Source organism: Protopterus annectens, chromosome 3.part1, assembly GCF_019279795.1.
Source record: "Protopterus annectens isolate FY-2018-M chromosome 3.part1, PAN1.0, whole genome shotgun sequence".
NCBI classification, from domain to species: Eukaryota; Metazoa; Chordata; order Ceratodontiformes; family Protopteridae; genus Protopterus; species Protopterus annectens.
Genome location: NC_056732.1, coordinates 1,615,013,410 through 1,615,031,524, shown reverse-complemented (window position 1 = coordinate 1,615,031,524; position 18,115 = coordinate 1,615,013,410). Strand labels below are relative to the sequence as shown.

The following is an 18,115-nucleotide window of genomic DNA, read 5'->3' as shown; positions in this document are numbered from 1 at the left end:
ATTCATCCTAGTCTAGTGAAAATGTCATGTTCCTACCATGAATCCAGTTATGAACCACCAATGTTATTGAATCAGGGAATCATATTCCAGAGGTTTATCATCCCTTGTTCTGCAAATACAAATGGGCGATTGGTGAGAGCTGGGAGGTTAGTGTAATGGTTACGGTGTTTACCTTACAGACACAATTGCAGGGTTTGATTTTCACATGGGGTAATAGGCTAGGCTCAAAATAGCCCACAGGGGCAGTTAGCCTAGTACTAATTTATGAACCTATGAACTATCAAGTCTCATTTTAGAAAGTCCTGGTCATTAGAAGAAACTGGAAGGTGATTTTCTGAGCTGTTTGTTTAACTTTAAACTTACCGGAGACACCGTGTGAAATTCAAAAAGTATGAAGAAAATGATGTACTGACCATGCGTCATACAGCAGAGTTCTTTATTTCACTACAGGCTTATTTCAGATTTGTCTGCATGAATTCACTGGACATGTTTTGTTCTGATGTTGGCCAACATGAAGACAACACCGAAAAAGTGACCAGATTGTTTCAGAAATCAAACCTTCAGTATAAGCACTTCTGTAGTAGATATCAGCCCATTGGTAAAAGCTGAGCCTGTGACTGTGGTCCCAAAAGCAATGTTGTAAGAGGCTTTTCGCTCTAGCATCCTGGAAGTCTGGATATCTCACAGAGGAAGCTGATAGAAACAAATAATAAAATTAATTGTATTTATAAAGTCTGTTGAAGTATGCACAGAAGCAGCAAAGCAGGAAATGAACTATTTCTCTAAGGCAAACATCTCCACTTCTTAGAATAAGAAATCTGGATTTAATTTTAGTGCTGCTTTGGGTCAGTTGTTCTTGTTTTACGGCTTTTTTTAATAAGAAATCTGGGCAAAATAATGGGGGAACAAAGGTCCAAAATCAGGCACAGATTTTAATTATCACTGTTCCAAACTTAGAAAATCGACAGATTAACAGGTTTAGCATTAGCATGCATTTTCTGAAGGATATGATGTCTACAACTCAAATGTCAGTCATTATTTAATGATATAAGTCCTCACTGATTTGCCAGAAAATTACAAATTTTAGGAGGAACAGAACAAAATTCTGAGGAAAAATATGGATATTCTGAGAAAATCTGGATAACTGAGATGTTCTAATGTTTGTTGAAGTATTCAGTGACCTGCATAATATATAACTTTCTTATGACTGTTAATGAAAAATGTTTTAAATTGTATTTGGAACTTATTTTGAATGAATTCCCATTGTAAGTACATGGAGCATAAGGACAACTGTTGGAACTGTGGAAGTTAAGTCTGATTTAGAGAAATTTATATAAAGTCTGAAACTGCTATGCCTCAGAAGATTATCTTTTCTTTGAGGTACAGTGATCTTGAATTTACTTTGTATAAGTAGTGGGCAGGGAGGGTTGTGCAGCTTCTTCTAATGCGTAAAAATCTTTTCTGCAAACTGCTCTATTTCTAGTGTATCACATTTAGTTTCTCATAATTTTTGAGTGGACCATCTATGTTAATAATATTCCGAATGACAAACACAATGAAGAGTATCATCTATTCTATATAAAAGGACATTCTAGCATCTCAGCCCTCCTTGTTTACCTATGCATTTCCCTATGATGTCTGGCAAGTCAGCACTGACAGTATACCTTGACAAAGTGAAGTGGACTGATTCACACATGACATATGTCCTTTTTCATCATTTCACTTATCTGTATGTTTTCCCTTTTCTTATTAAATGTTCACATCAGATTATAGGCTTCTCTTGATTCTTGAATGATACATTTCTTCATCCTGCATTTTACTATCCCCTCTATATATATATATATATATATATATATATATATATATATATATATATATATCCTGCCAAGTTTTTTCACTTTCTACTGTCTTCTAGTTCATCTCCACCTCTCCATTGCACTGCTCTAATAATGTTTCCTGCCTCCCACTTATTATTTTTTTACAGTTTTACCTTTCATTTTTTGTATACATTCTCACCTCAGTAATTTTTTCTTACCTTTTTTTCCTTTTTAGATTTAGAATTGCTGCAAACTGCTACAGCAAGGTCTGAAAGTCCTCTTTCTTTAACCCCCCCCCCTTCAGCCACTTCCATTCATTCTCCAGTTTCTAATAGCCTACATTTGTTGACCATCCTGCTACTCTCTCTAGAAAGTTTGTAAATATTTTAATTCTACTGAGCCTCTCCAGTGATAGCCAAACATTCCATTCTTTCATCTTCTTTTCAAAAGTGTCTTACTTCTGCTGTATTTCCTTTATACATAGAGAGATTATCTATCTCTGGTCACAGTGTCATACTTAAGTCACATCCTGTGATTTCTTTCTCTGGTTTGCAGTCCATCTCGTTGTTTAGCAACCTCTTGCAAAACATCCCCATTATTATCAGGTTACTGAATGTTCTTTGTCCTTCCTTCATTTTCTTTGATTCCTTTCCCCAAACTGGAGTGTACTTTGTGAGCATGACCTCCACGCTTGTAGACCCAAGCAATTATGATGCTCCCCCCATTTAGTGTGAAGCATTTTTGTTTCAATTATTTAATTCATGCATATGTTAGCATTATTCGTGAATCCATAGTTTTACGTTTTATATAAGCACAGCCCAACTTGCATGCTTTGCTTTTCTACCCATAATTCATCTAAAAGAATGTTGCAACCTTCCATCATTATATGCTGGCACCTTACATTGTTTTATTTGTTCCTTTTGCAGTAACATTTCTGTCTGGTTTATATCAACCAAATTACATTCTGAGCACAGATCCTTCTTGCTGTTTATTCCCTATAATTACCTTAGCTTTGCTGGAGTGAGAGAAGCTCCTTTCCATTTTGCTGATTTTGCCTTTGCTAATCTCCTACTTTGGAAATCATACTTTCCATCTTGAATTTATGATTTCAGTCATCCACTCTCTTTCCCTTTTTGTTTAATGACTTTTTTTTTTATTGAGAATTTCATCTAAATGAAGGAAATGGGGTTAGAACAGATGACAATCAAATGGGGATGGAAAAAAAATCCCCTTTGGGAATTATGCCAGTTAATTATCTTGACACATCCTTTTTTACTGGGTAACACAACTGAAAATGCATTAATGTTTATCTAATAACGTTTCTGTATGTGTAAGTATTTATGATTTGTCTATCATTACAATGAAGTGAAGCAGGCCATCTAGATCAAAACATCTTCCCTCAACATAGAAGATACCAGAACTCATAATTCTTATAGCCCTGACTTAAATTATAAGCCCGCTACTGTTGATGACGACAGCAAGACTTTATCCTAAACATATGCACAGGTCTAAATTTATAGTTTGTATCATTGAAACGCTGATAAAGTTGCCACATAAATAATTCAAGGAAATAAATGTCAGACACAAAAAGTAGCTACTCCTGAAGAACATGGAATGACTTCCAGGCTCTAAGAATACATGTCCTTACTGCTGCCATGAGAATCCAAAGCAAGTACTGTTAATGCCTGGAATCTGAAACTGAAATAGGTTAATTAAGACCAGTTGCTTAGTCAGTTCTGTTTATACATGGTCTGTCTGTTACGATTTTTCAGGTTTTAATGGAAAACATATGTGACTCCATATTTTGTTAATATGCTCAGAGTAATGCTAATACAGGAAAGCAGATTATAGAAATGTGCTATAAAGACTTTTTGCAAAAACTATACACACACACACACACACACACACACACACACACACACATACATATATATATATATATATATATATATATATATATATATATATATATATATATATATATATATATATATATATATATGTGTATATATATATGACCAGGAGGAAGCAATGTTACTGATATTCATTTTTCTGTATTATTTGAAAAATCATTACATAAGGACTGATACATTTCCAATAAACAATTACAAAAACATTTTTTAATGTTACCAGAGTAGTTTATAAGCTTGAAAGCCTGCAAGTAATAGAAATAGATTTAAGATGACTTAGCTTCTTTAGAATCTGGATTTAATAGAATTAAAGGGAGGAATTCAGCAATTATGCTGTTCTAGGACTGAATGAGCGTTTTCGGTACATTAGCTCATCTAATGTACTTGCAGGCAATAGTTTAAACTAACTGAAGTTTATTTTGAATTTGCTCAACTTATAGTAGAGCATGTTAAGGGAAGGGTTCTACTTTTAGAAACTACAGTGGCATGAATTTCTCTTTGTTTCCTTTTATTGGATGCTGTATTTTCTGCTGTTGGTAATGTCCGAGTTTCCATGGTACGCAGATAGTAGTGTGCAATTACTGTGTACATTGTTGAATAGTAATTAGTTTTCACTACATAACAGCATTCAATAAAAATTGTGATAAGCATATGATGAAGAAAACACAAAACATAGTTATGCATTTTAAGGGCATTTTAATACAGTTTAAGGTGTAACACTAAAGAACATGGTACTGGGTATTATCTTAGAAATGACAAAGGATATAGTATCTGTCAAAGACTAAGAATTCATAATAGAGCTTAACAGAAGTAAATTCAACCTTAGCACCTCTTTCCTGACCTTAATTGCTCTATTATCTGCTGTTGTGCTTTTATCATCCCCCCCCCCCCCTTCAGTTCTGTACCGCTGTTGGTGCATATTCTTTTTATTCCTTCTTTAGACTCTATTTGTACTCCATTGTACCATTATCTCTGCTATTTTAGATGGTCTCTATCTTCATTCTTTCATCTGTCCAACTTCCGTTTTATATATATATATGTATATATATATATATATATATATATATATATATATATATATATATATATAAAATATGAGCCTACTGCAAATGGTCGAATTCCCACAATCTTGAACTTCATATAACTGACTCCATATGATCGAGGTTTGGAAAGCTCGACCAGACTGCATGGAGATCTGCATACAGCATGTAACGGGACTATTTCCCGTTACTGCACTGTAGTGCCATCTCGGAGTTGATATATTTAAGTAGGGGGTGAGGGGGAAGCAGCCCCTCTCATGCGGGGTGTGGGGAGGGGCTTGCCTCCCTGCAAAATAATGAGTTTATCAGCATTTATTTTGTTTTTTGCCAGTTTGGAAAACAAGCTTTCGCAATTATGCACTTTTGTGGTAGTGCAGTTTCGCTCTTATGGGTGTTGATGTTGCTTGTTTGAGATTTTGGGATTTTGAGCAAGCAACATAGACCCATATATATATATATATATATATATATATATATATATATATATATATATATATATATATATATATTATTTTATTTGTCTAATTTGTCTTCCCATTCTTTATACTACAACAGTTTCCAAGAATATTTACATTCCGACTATTCTGTTATCTCTGTGTCCTCTCATTGACAACACTGGTCAGTATCTCTACAAAACAGTAACTAGCATTAATATTATTTTATGTTGCTGTCTTACTCATTATACAAACACTAATTATTTCACTAACCTTTTTTTACACATGTATCAACCCAAACTAGGATGTGTGTGGGTGAGAGTCTTTTGCCTGTTTTGTCAATGTATCGCTAGATAGAATTTGTAATGTATTATATGTGAGTTTATCTTCAAGAATATCATTCTGTTTGTGCAATAGCTCAAACACAGTCACCGCAGTTGTAATACATATAACAATGTATTTCGGCTTTTCCCAGTTAGGGGGCACCACAGTGGATCACCAGTCCGCAGATTGATTGGCAGTGGAGTTTTTATGGTGTTGAGTTGCCAGCCTGGCACCCAACCTTCTGTGAAGGCACACACACATGCACCTGCCTGCATGTGTTTAAGCCTCACTTGACCACAAGGAGGAAATGTAGACTCTGCACAGAAGGCACTCCAGCAGAGAATCAAACCAGTGAACCTCTTGCTGTGAGGTGACAATGCTAACTGCTGCACCACCATGGCCTTAGTAATAATGCATATAATGGGCTAAATTCACAAGGTTAGCATGAGGTGTAGACATGGTATGCAGTTTGTGATGACCATTTCTGATTCAGAGACAGCCTTAAAACACTGCTACAGCAGGAAGATCTGCAGCACCACAGTGGGCTTTCTCTCTGGTCTACTGCAAATGCTAATGAGAAATTCCTACAGAGAGGCATACACTCCCTGAAATCCCTCTGATAAGGCATTTATGCAGCTGAGCTAGTCAGACAATCACTCAGCTGTCCATCTTAGCCCCCAGTGCTAATGAACATGGCCAAAATCTCCTGTTAACCCAGTCATGTTAGAGGTGAGTGCCAAGGAGTTCATCAGACAGGTACTGCTGGTGCGTTTGTGTGTGTGTGTGTGTGTGTGTGTGTGTGTGTGTGTGTGTGTGTGTGTGTGTGTGTGTGTGTGTGTGTGTCTGCATGCGTGTGTGTGTGTGTGTGTGTGTGTGTGTGTGTGTGTGTGTGTATGTGTGATGTCTGTGTATGTGTGTATGCATAGATGTGTGTGCATGCCCATGTGTGTCTATGTGAGTGTACACGCATGTGTATGGGCATGTATGTGTGTGCACACACATCCGTGTCTATGTGCATATGTGTGCATATATGTGTGTGTGTGTGTGTGTGTGTGTGTGTGTGTGTGTGTGTGTGTGTGTATGTATGATGTCTGTGTATGTGTGTATACATACCATCCATGTCTATGTGCATAGATGTGCATATGTGTATGTATGTGTGTGTGTGTGTGTGTGTGTGTGTGTGTGTGTGTGTGTGTGTGTGTGTGTGTGTGTGTGTGTGTGTGTGTGTGTGTGTGTACATGTGCAAGTGATGAGTGGGATGCCTATCCCAACATGATGCATGGTCTGCAAGTGTTAACCACCACAGGAAAATGCTGATTAAAACTAGCAGTAGTTAAGGGCAGTTCAAAGGCATGCATATTAGGTGATAATGTTGTTATTCCTCATGGTGGCTAATGTGTCTCTGATTCACAAATTCCCACAGTAAGTAAAAAGTCCTTTTTGGCATCAACTGTTACTGCCAGAGGTGACATTATCTTCCAATTTCTGGGAATATTTGGACAGTGTTTACAGTTTCCAAAGCAAAGTTTGAAATGAAGGAGCTTTGAGTTGTTTTGTCCTACTTCAAGTATCAAGTACGATAACGTTATTTTTGTCTTAGACTTTTGAATTTCTGTTAAGCTAAGTACGGAATTAACTGCTTATTAAAAATTTGTTCAGTTTACAATTTAGATTTCTTGGTTTCTTTTTGTTAACACTGGCTTACAGTGTTTAATGCACTTTATTGGTGCTCAAAAATATAATCAAACAGAAATTCCAAACATTATAAAACATTCATGTGTAGTTTATTACTGTGCACAATTAAAAACCTAGCAATTAGTATAAACCAGAAACACCTGCACAACCCCTACCATCCAAGCATAAATATGTGCTGTATATAGTTGGGAACTGCTGATTGAGGGCTCAGTGTCTGTTATTCTAAAAGTGTATTAATTCTGGTTTAAGCACTTGGGCTTCAGGCCAGTTATTTTACATTAAGAAGGTTCGTGGTCTGCACTCTTGTGGGAGGAGAGACTGGACTCTGCCCTTCTGAGCTGGGAATTTCTGGTTAAAGGCTTATAGTGCCTGCATATTTGAAATGTTTCTTACTGAAATTGGTACACCTTGTTTGCTGTAGCATAGACTACATCCAGGCCTGCTGAATCTAGCTTTGTTTGTATGCTTGTTGTTTGTTTGCTTGTTATTTCCCTGAAACGCTAATTCCACCTAAAATGCGGCTTTTCAGTGCTTCTGTGGATCCCTAGTGATATCTGCATTGCTTAATGTACTTATAGTTTCATAGTTTCATAGTTTAGAACTAGGCTATCTGCCCTGGGGCATTTGTAAGCCTAGCCATAGTGATGTGGCTTTCGCCACCCCATGAAATGGTACAAAAATGCACAGAATAGATTTAGAATACTGTGCCTCTGTCTCGTAGTGACACAGTGAAGGTCCCCTTATATAATAGAATTAGTTTACTGTGCCCCTGTCTAGTAGTAACACAGATGTGACCCCTGGGGTAAACTTACGATCTCCTATCCACTCATCAAGATTTCTCTTGAAGAGAGTCAGTGAGGGGCTCTGCCTAACATGAACTGGGATCTTGTTCCAGAGCATGGGAAGCCTCTGGGTTATGAATCTATCCCTCCAGCATGTCCTATTCATACTTGTACCGAGGTGTAAGTCTTTAGCTCTCGTGGTTTTGATGGATTTGGATTTTTTGAGGTGGAGCATGTCCATCAGTTCCTGATTGGACATGGCCTTGTACATCAGGCAGAGATCACCTCTGAGCAGGCGGTATGCTACTGAATAGAGCTGGAGTTTCTTTAGTCTGGCAGAATAAGACATATGTTGGAGACCCTTGATCCTCTTGGTGAGGTACTTTTGTGGTCTCTCTAGCTGTTGCAAATGCCGGGTGAGGTACATACTAAATGGGGCATTATACTCAATCATGGTTCTGATGAGGGAGGAGTATAGGGGTACAATGGCATCCTTGGATCTGGATGTGAATCCCTTCATGATAAGGTGTGCAAGGTAGAATGTTTTTCTAACCACTTTGGCAACGTGGGTATGAAATGAGAGGTCGCTGTCAACTTGGGTCCCTAGGTCTCTGATTACTTTTTCCATACTCAGTGGGTTGCTGTCTATGTGATAATTTGTGGGTACTTTGTTTTTCCCAAAGGGGATGACTATACATTTTTTGGCATTTAGTTTAAGGCCATGACTCCGGCACCAGTTGTCTGTTTCTTTGAGGCCTTTTTGTAGGATGTATGTGTCCGCTGGTGTATTGACTATGGCACCTAGTTTGCAGTCGTCTGCAAACTTTGTCAGCCACAACCCTCCCATGTTTGCTTTAACATCTGAGAAATAAATGCCGAACAAGAGGGGTCCCAGGACAGATCCCTGTGGGACACCACTTGTGACTGGCTTTGAGTCTGACATTGCTCCAGCGATTTTAACTTTATGGGTTCTGTCCTTTAGCCAGTTTGCAACCCATCTAGTGACATAAGGGTTTATGTTTAAGCTGTTGAGCTTATCTATGATGCCTGAGTGGGGTATTGTGTCAAAGGCCTTAGCCAAGTCCAGGTAGGCTGTATGGACTGCTTTGCCTCATCAATGGCTCTAGTGACTGTTTTGAAAAAGTCAACCAGGTTCAATGGCAGGATCTGCCCTTCACAAAGCCGAACTGGGTGGGGTCAAGTGTCTGTAGGTCCCCAATGTCTCTGTTTATGAGTTCCATAATGATTCTTTCCATAGCTTTGCAGACCAGGCTGGTTAAGCTTATGGGGCGGTAGTTCCCAGGGTCTGTAGAGGTACCCCCTTTGTGGAGTGGGACCACTGTTGCTGTACGCCAGTGTTCAGGTACATATCCTGTAGTAAGGCTAAGGTTAAATAGCATTTTTATGCGCGGGTTTAGCTCCTCTTGGAGTTCACGTACGCAACCCTGGATATTCATACATCCCGACCCCACCCCCTGCCCAGAAAACCACAGTGGAAAACTTCTCTAAAGCAAATTTCACACTCCTCAAAACTGAGGTGGAATCCTTCAAAGCCCTCGGGCCTGTGGAAAATACGGCCCAGACCGCAGAATCCTTTATAAATGCATTCTATGAACACCTTCAGGAATGCATGGATCATGCAATCCCAAATAAAACCAAGACCCAATCCTCCAAAGGCAGATGTCCTGTCTAGTGGACCCCAGCCATAAACAAACTATACAATAGAAGGAGGAAGCTACTACATGATAGAGCAAAATCCCAAAAAGGGAAGGCATCTCTGATCAGTATTAGCAAAAAACTATGGGCACTCATAAAATCGTCTAAGGCCAGCTTCAAGAGAAAAATTGCACAGAACACTAAGGATAATCACAAGGCTTTCTTTAGTTATGTTAGGAACCTGGGTGAGAATTCCCAGATATGCTCAGAATTAGTCCAAAATGACAAAAAATACACCGAACCCACAGACATTGCCAACCTCCTAGCTGACAGGTTCAGCGCAAACTTCTCCACCCTCCCCACCAAAAGGGAAATATCTATCCCAGCAGAGTGCTGCCCCACTGACATCTCAGATGCTCAAGTAAGAGCCACCCTCTCCAAAGCAAAAAACACAGCATCAATGGGACCAGATGGTGTCCCAGGCTACGTCCTACATGAACTCCAAGAAGAGCTAAACCCAAACATAAAACTACTGTTCAATCTCAGCCTTACTACAGGATATGTACCCAAAGAGTGGCGTACAGCAATGGTGGTCCCTCTCCACAAAGGTGGTGCCTCAACGGATCCTGGAAACTATCGCCCCATAAGCCTGACTAGCTTGGTCTGCAAAGCTATGGAAAGGATGATCATGGACCTTATAAATAAAGATATTGGGGACCTACAGACACTGGATCCTACCCAGTTTGGCTTTGTTAAGGGCAGATCCTGCCTCTTAAACCTGGTCAATTTCTTTGAAACAGCCACCAAGGCCATTGACGAGGGGAATGTGGTCCACACAGCCTACCTAGACCTCGCAAAAGCTTTCGATACAATACCCCACTCGGGCATTATAGATAAGCTCACCAGCTTAAATATAAACCCCATGTCACTACATGGGTTGCAAACTGGCTCAAGGACAGAACCCACATGGTTAGAATTGCTGGAGCCATGTCAGACTCCAAACCAGTTACAAGTGGCATCCCACAAAGCTCAGTCCTGGGACCTCTCTTGTTCGGTATATATTTCTCAGAGGTACAGGCCAACACGGAAGGACTGTGGCTGACCAAGTTCACAGATGACTGCAAACTGGTTGCCATAATCGACTCTCCAGCCAACACAAGCATCCTCCAAAAGGGCCTCATAGAAACAGACAACTGGTGCCAGAGCCATGACCTCAAGCTAAACGCCAAAAAGTGTATAGTCATCCCCCTTTGGCAAAAACAAAGTGCCCACAAATTACCACATAGGTGGTAATCCATTAAGTACAGAAGAAGTAATTAGTGACCTGAGGACCCAAGTTGATAGCAATCTCTCATTTGACAACCACGTGGCCAAAGTGGTTAGAAAAACATTTTATATAGCCCACCTAATCATGAAGGGATTCACATCTAGATCAGAGGAGGTCATCGTGCCTCTTTACTCATCCCTCATCAGGCCCATAATTGAGTACAATGCCCCTTTTGGGATGTACCTTACCAGACACCTGCAGCAACTGGAAATACCCCAAAAGTACCTCACCAAGAGGATCAAAGGGCTGAAACAGATGCCATATGCTGCCCGGTTAAAGAAACTCCAGCTCTACTCAGTGGCATACCGCCTGCTCAGAGACGATCTGTGCCTGACGTATAAAGCCATGTCCAACCCAGAATTAATGGACATGCTGCACCTCAGAAAATCCAAATCCCATCGAGCTACGTGCTCGAGAGACTTGAACCTCAGCACTGAAATAAATAGGACATGCTGGAGGGACAGATTCATAACCCAGAGGCTCCCTTCACTCTGGAATAAAATCCCAGTCCAGGTTAGGCAGAGTCCCTCATTGACTCTCTTCAAGAGGAATCTTGATGATTGTAAGGGGGAGCATAGGTTTACCCCAGGTATCACTTCTCTGTCAATGTTAGACAGAGGCACAGTATACTAACCTCGAAAAAAATAATTTAAAATGGGTGGCGAAAGCCAAACACACACTGGCTAGGCTTATAAATGCCCTAGGGCAGATAGCCTAGTATGAACCTATGAACCTATATGTAGATTTCACATACCATACCACCTATCCCCTTCTTGCCTCTTACATAGCATCTAAAAAATCTTTAATTCCTTATTCTATTTATATTACCTGTTTCAGCCACCACCTCTTTAGCCCCTAATTTCTCTGGACCATTTGAATTGTATTGCCCACTACCCCTTTCCTTCCTATACAATAGTAGGAGGAAACTACTACATGATAGAGCAAAATCCCAAAAAGGGAAGGCATCTCTGGTCAGTATTAGCAAAAAACTATGGGCACTCATAAAATCGTCTAAGGCCAGCTTCAAGAGAAAAATTGCACAGGACACTAAGGATAATCACAAGGCTTTCTTTAGTTATGTTAGGAACCTGGGTAATCTGTAATCTCCCAGACCTCCCCTCCTGTCTCTTCCTCTACATTATGAGATGTCCTAAAAAATAAAAGACATATGAGATTAATATATTTTCAGCCCACCTGTATTCTGTGGAAGTCAAATACCCTTTTGTAGTCCCTTTGGCACCTCCCATATTACCTGCAAGCAGATCACCTTTAATCATGTTATACATCATCATTTAGATGTCCTCCCCTGTCCCCTTTTAAATCAGATTTCTTCTTATTTTAGTTCATTTACATTTTTGTCTAATCACTTGCCACCTCCACTAGTACAAACTTTCTTTTTCTCTTTCTTAATCCATGTATATTCCCTTTCCCAAATAGCAAATGCAAAAGCTGTAGGCACATTCTGGCTCCCTGTGCAATATCCCTTTCCATTCCTTGCACACTTTCAGTTATCACTCCATGGCCTAAGCACACCCACAGCTCAAGAACAGCATATTACCCTTTTCTATTTTTCACCTGCAGTATGTTGACTTTGCTTTCCTTCCTTCCATCCACAACCTCTTATGTAGTTGTCATGGCTTACATAAAATTTGCAACTGCTGGTCCACAATAATATACTAATTTCAGTCCTGTGCACATTTCTTATACCTGCTCCAAACTATCACCATCTAGTTTTAATTCCTCATCTTTTGTCCATTTTTCCATTCCTTTCTTATAGTTTCATAGGTTCATAGGTGTGTACTAGGCTAATGGCCCTGGATCCTTTACAAGCCTAGCCAATAGCGATACCCTGGCATAGTGCCACTCGATGTTAGTTCCCAGTGCCTCCATCATGCAAAGCAACTGAAGTGATCCCGGGGGTGAACTTTCTATTTCCATCCACTCATCAAGATTTTTCTTGAAGAGGGCCAGTGAGGTTCCCTGCTTGACATGTATGGGTAGTCTATTCCAGAGCACAGGCAGTCTCTGGGTTATGAACCTGTCCCCTCTGGCATGTTCTGTTGATTGTGGTAATGAAGTTGAGATCTCAGGAGCGTGTAGTGCGGAGGGATTGGGATTTCTTTAGATGTAGCATTTATAACACAGCTGAGTCAGACATGACTTTGTAAGTCAAGCAGAGGTCGCCTCTTAGTAGACGATATGAGCCAGAGAATAGCTGGAGTTTTTTGAGTCTGTCCATGTCAGACAAGTGTTTAAGGCCTAGGATCCTCTTCTTGATGTACTTTTATGGCCTTTCCAGCTGTTGCATGTATAAAAATGCTTGACAGCAGTTCACAGCCGTAAATTGGCAGTGGTGGGATTTGAACCCACACCTCCAGAGAGACTGGAACCTGAATCCAGCACCTTAGACCTCAGCCACACTGCCCCCTATATATACCCCCTCTGTATTAGACTATCTGCCATTGTGGGCAATTTTATGCCTAGCCAATTTCCCTCAAAGGTAATAATCAATCCCTGTACCTGGTGTCTGTGAGGTAAGCAACTTAAGCACTATGCCAACCTACAACCCAAAAGCCACTACTGCAGGGAGCATCCAGATATGAACCGGGACCTCTTGACCCATAGTTGAATGCTCTAATACTGAGCTACACCCATGTTTCATAGTTCTTGTAGCATGCTCCCATTTTCCCATGGGCCTGTGTCATCCAGACTTGATGGTGTCCTCTATCATATAGGCTTTACTCATGAATTTCTCTGAGTATACACCCCTCTCTCATAGCTCAGATTATATATCTATTGAACAAAACACAGTGAAACTAACAGCAAAGAAAACATGGTAGTTTCCACAAATGTATGTCAAAAGCCCTCTTAAACGTACTGCTGCAGTAGGAATATGTGATTTTTTTTCAGCGATCTAAGCAAAGTTAGAGATGCATTTCTATTTCAGTTAGATGAAGCACCATGCTAAGAGCAAGTCCCTGTGAGCTTCTTCGATCATCTGCCTCCACCATTTCAAAATTGTCCTCTCTGGGGGCAGAGTCTGAATGGCTAACTGAAAGCATCAGTATTTTAGAGCTCCATATAACTAGTTAAACAAGGCAAGAAAAAATATTCTTTTTTTTTTCTTCAAAGTATAAAATCTTATAGGTAAAGGTCTAATTTACATAATTAGAAACTTTGGTGAAGTTTTACAAATAATTTCCTGTCAAAAAGCTTGGAGATATATTAACTTGTTAAAATGAACAACTCAAGGAATTCTCACCAGGATGCTGCCTTAAAGAAGGTACTGCAATAGATGGCATCTACCCTGAAGGAGTTGTCTTTGAAGATGGATGATTTTAAAGAGAACTTAGAAAATCTTAAAACAAGCAGTCAAAAACAGGCTGATACCCTCAAGGAAGTGCTACAACAATACCAGACAAAGATAACAGGAATAAAGGTTTCTCTAAATGACTTAGAAGGAAGACTTAAGGAAGAAAAAACACAGAAACAAACACTTGGTTGCTTAATAAAGTAGATGACCTGGAAAATAGGGAGAGGAGAAATAACATCAGGATTTTGAGATTACCTGAAAACACAGAAGATGAGGATATTATTTCCTTTTTATCAAGCTAGATCCTTGACTTTTTAAATTTAAAAGGAGGGCTTTCCTTTGGCATCGAGAGGGCACACATAGCTCTTGGGAAACCTGCCACTAACTCAAACTCTCCTCCTAGGTCAATAATTATCAAATTTTTTTCATACTTGGACAAGCAACTAATTTTAAGATATGCTTGGAGGAAGGCACCTCTAAAATATAAACAGAGCCTGATAAGATTTGATAACGACTATTCATCTATAATAATGAAACAAAGGAAAAAAGTATAGCCAATGATAAAGTTTCTGAAACAAAATAACATCAAGGCACAACATGCATATCCAGCCAAGATAAGAATACTGTATGCCAACAAGATGAGGACTTTTATTGACTTACAGGAAGCCTCTTCATTTATTAAAACTAATAATGTGATTACTTTACCAGAAGATATGGATTGGATGTCACCTTCTCTCAAGAGAACAAAAGAAACAAATGTCTGGACAGATGTCAAAAAGAAGAAGCTAAAGACTGATACTGTTAAAGCCAAATCTCTCAAAGCATCTGCTATGATATTAATTGTTTTAACATTACTTTAAAGGTCCAGTTTCACTGCTTGGAATCTTTATCTATATTTTTTTGAAAATAGATGACACATGAGAGTTTTCACATTACCTCAGGTATGTAAAACAGGGTACTTTTCTTTCACACATAAAATATTTATACTGTAAATCAATATACAAAGTATATGTGTATTTTTTCTTAATTTTCTCTTTTCTTTCTCTCTCTTCTCTGTTTTCTCATTATTATTTTAGCTGCATCATGTCTCCCTTTCTAAATTCTCTATTTACAATACTAATATAGGCTGTATATATTTAATAACTTACTATCTATACAATGATAAATAATAATCTAAAATAATCTAGTTTGAAGGTAGACCAATTGGAATAGTGAACTTAATTATTACAATATTTATTAGATCAATGATAGTCACTGTTATGCTTATTGGGATTGGGGATTTGTTCGTGATTTACTCTGAAATGTTTTATTCATGTATATAGGTCCTTTGAATTATTTCCTTTTAGTATTCACAAATATATAAAAAAAAAGCGAAGGGAAAAATGTACTGTTGATTAAGAGAAGTGAAGCTTTCTTCACAGTCTATTTGTGTTGCCATAGCAACAGTAAACATTTGCTGCAGTTTCTAAGTGCATTTAGCCTCACAGATAACAAATAATAAGAAAAAGTAATGTTGTTTAGTTATTAAAATGAAAAACAACCTAAGCAATGCAAAATAAATAGATAATAGGACTATTTGTAATATTTTATGATTTATCCTCAAACTACATGTGCACTGAAATGTATCTGCTTGATTAAAAAGTATTGCTCAGTTTAACATGCTTTTTTCACAAGCTGCACTGTAAAAGTTACATTGTATATGATACCTGAAATTATCAGTCTCTAGTGCGCATAAAAAGATACATATTACTTTTTGCAACATGTTATCTTTGCAGTTACCTCACACTCTGTACAAACTCGCTTGGTAAATGATAGCTATTCATTTAAAATATCAGTTTAAATATTAAATGTGCACTTGAAATGCTACTGGCATTTTGACAAAATATAATCTGAACTGTAAAATGAATGACTTGAAAAAGTTAAGTAATGCACAGATTTCAAAGACAGTTCTTGACACTACATTAAAAGTAAAAATATATATTCACAAGGAAGTATTGAAATGTTTAGTCTTCCAGTTAAAATAGCGTACTGTCAACATTATGCGATATCAGAAAGTTTGAAGAGCTAGGAAATTACTATTCTTTTTCTTTATAATGATTATTAGACAGATGTTAGACTCTGCTTTGTTTAATGAATTGTGACATATGTTTATGAGGAAAAGTGGACTCAATTACTCACATTGGACAACACATTCCTGGAAACTCAACTGAAATGTCCCCAAATTACTTGTGAATTTAAATGAAACTGCCTGATTAATAAGCGTAATTTACTTTAACAACCTGAATCCATAAGCTATCTGCTCTATATATGCTGCATTATATATGTCACTTGCATATGACAGTTTCTAGAGCACACAAATAAATACATATTATTTTTGCAACATGCTATATTTGCACTAACCATACATTCTAAACTAACTCAATTGGCAACTGACAAGTTATTTATTTGAAACATCAGTCTAAATATTAATTGTGCCCTTGAAATATTGTTGCCATTTTGACAAAACAAAACCTGAATTGAAAATAGAATGATTTGAAGAAGTGAAGTATTGTACAGATTTCAAAGACAGCTATAGACAATACAATATAAATAGAAATGTATACATGTAAGGAAAATTTGAAATGCTTTATACTTCTAGTTAAAATAGTTAAAATAGCTTATTGTTAACTTTTTGCTTTATCAGAAAATTCAAAGAGCTAGGAAATTATTTCTAATTTGTCTTTATAATGTTTACTAAAGTGATGTTAGTCACAGACTTGTTTAATGGATTGAGAGTCATGTACAAGACGGACTACTGAATGTTATTTCTGTTTACCTATGTTTGCTGAATTTCTTTTATTAGTACTGATTTAAAACAAGGGAAAGAAAGGGAAGGGAAATCTCTGTTTTTGGTCAAGGGAAGAGAGGCTTAAGAGTATTCTAACTGACCCGAGAACTCTCAAAGATGCTCTAAATACGATCTGATTATTACTTACCTAATGTAAGTCTTGATTAACATATAGGTACCTTCACATTCATTCTAGACCTGATGTGATTACCCATTCTGGTAGCAGGGGGTGCCCTATGCAGGATGGGAATTGTCAGGGTGATCATAGTTCATTCTTAGACTCTGCTTTGTAAATCTATAAATATATAAAAGCACTGCACACTAGAATGTAGGACGCCTCCACTCAGGGTCAGGATACCACTGATAAGCCATGTTTTTTCATAAGTGTAAGTTGAAGTTGCTGAGCTGAAGAGTGGGAAACTAAAGGAAGACAGTACACCTACAATAAATTCATATTTCTTTGGTAATCACTCATTGTCTCCTGCAGAGTACTTTTAGTCAAATTATTTTAGTAATAATATATTTGTTGTTGGCTTATTTAGTATATGCTCCTCTGTTGCATTTAATTTATCCAAAATGACATATCTGACATGTTTAGGATCTCTTAAGGATAACTAAATATTGGATATTTTCTAAGTCAACATAATTGTTTACACTACTAACATTCCATCCTGATATATAAAATACTATAGAACAGTAATAGAATAATATAGAATTTCATATCTCTTTTAAGAAAATTCTCCATATAATAATTTAACATATGGAGCTCAGTTGATACTGTTGGTTAAAGGTATGAGTGATAATCCAATAGATTTATCTTTATCTACTGAATTAGGAATGACTTTCATTCCATGTTTAATGGGAAATTCATATTTACTTGTATTTGATAGTTTAGAATTAATGTTTTATAGAAGTACTTTTTTAAAGCCTGACCAGAATTTTACCCTACTTGTATTTAAAGAAGAAAGAACATTAAATTACACTTCCAAG

General features: G+C 37.8%; 1 protein-coding gene and 1 non-coding gene across 4 annotated transcripts in view; one reads left to right on the top strand and one right to left on the bottom strand.

Annotated features, from left to right (window-relative positions):
* The window catches only part of CALCR (calcitonin receptor), a 2,888,559-nt gene that overhangs the window by 2,126,059 nt on the left and 744,385 nt on the right, over positions 1-18,115 (top strand). The window lies entirely within an intron of this gene.
* On the bottom strand, positions 13,331-13,410 carry TRNAL-CAG. Its single transcript has one exon. It is a non-coding gene; the product is annotated as a tRNA-Leu (tRNA).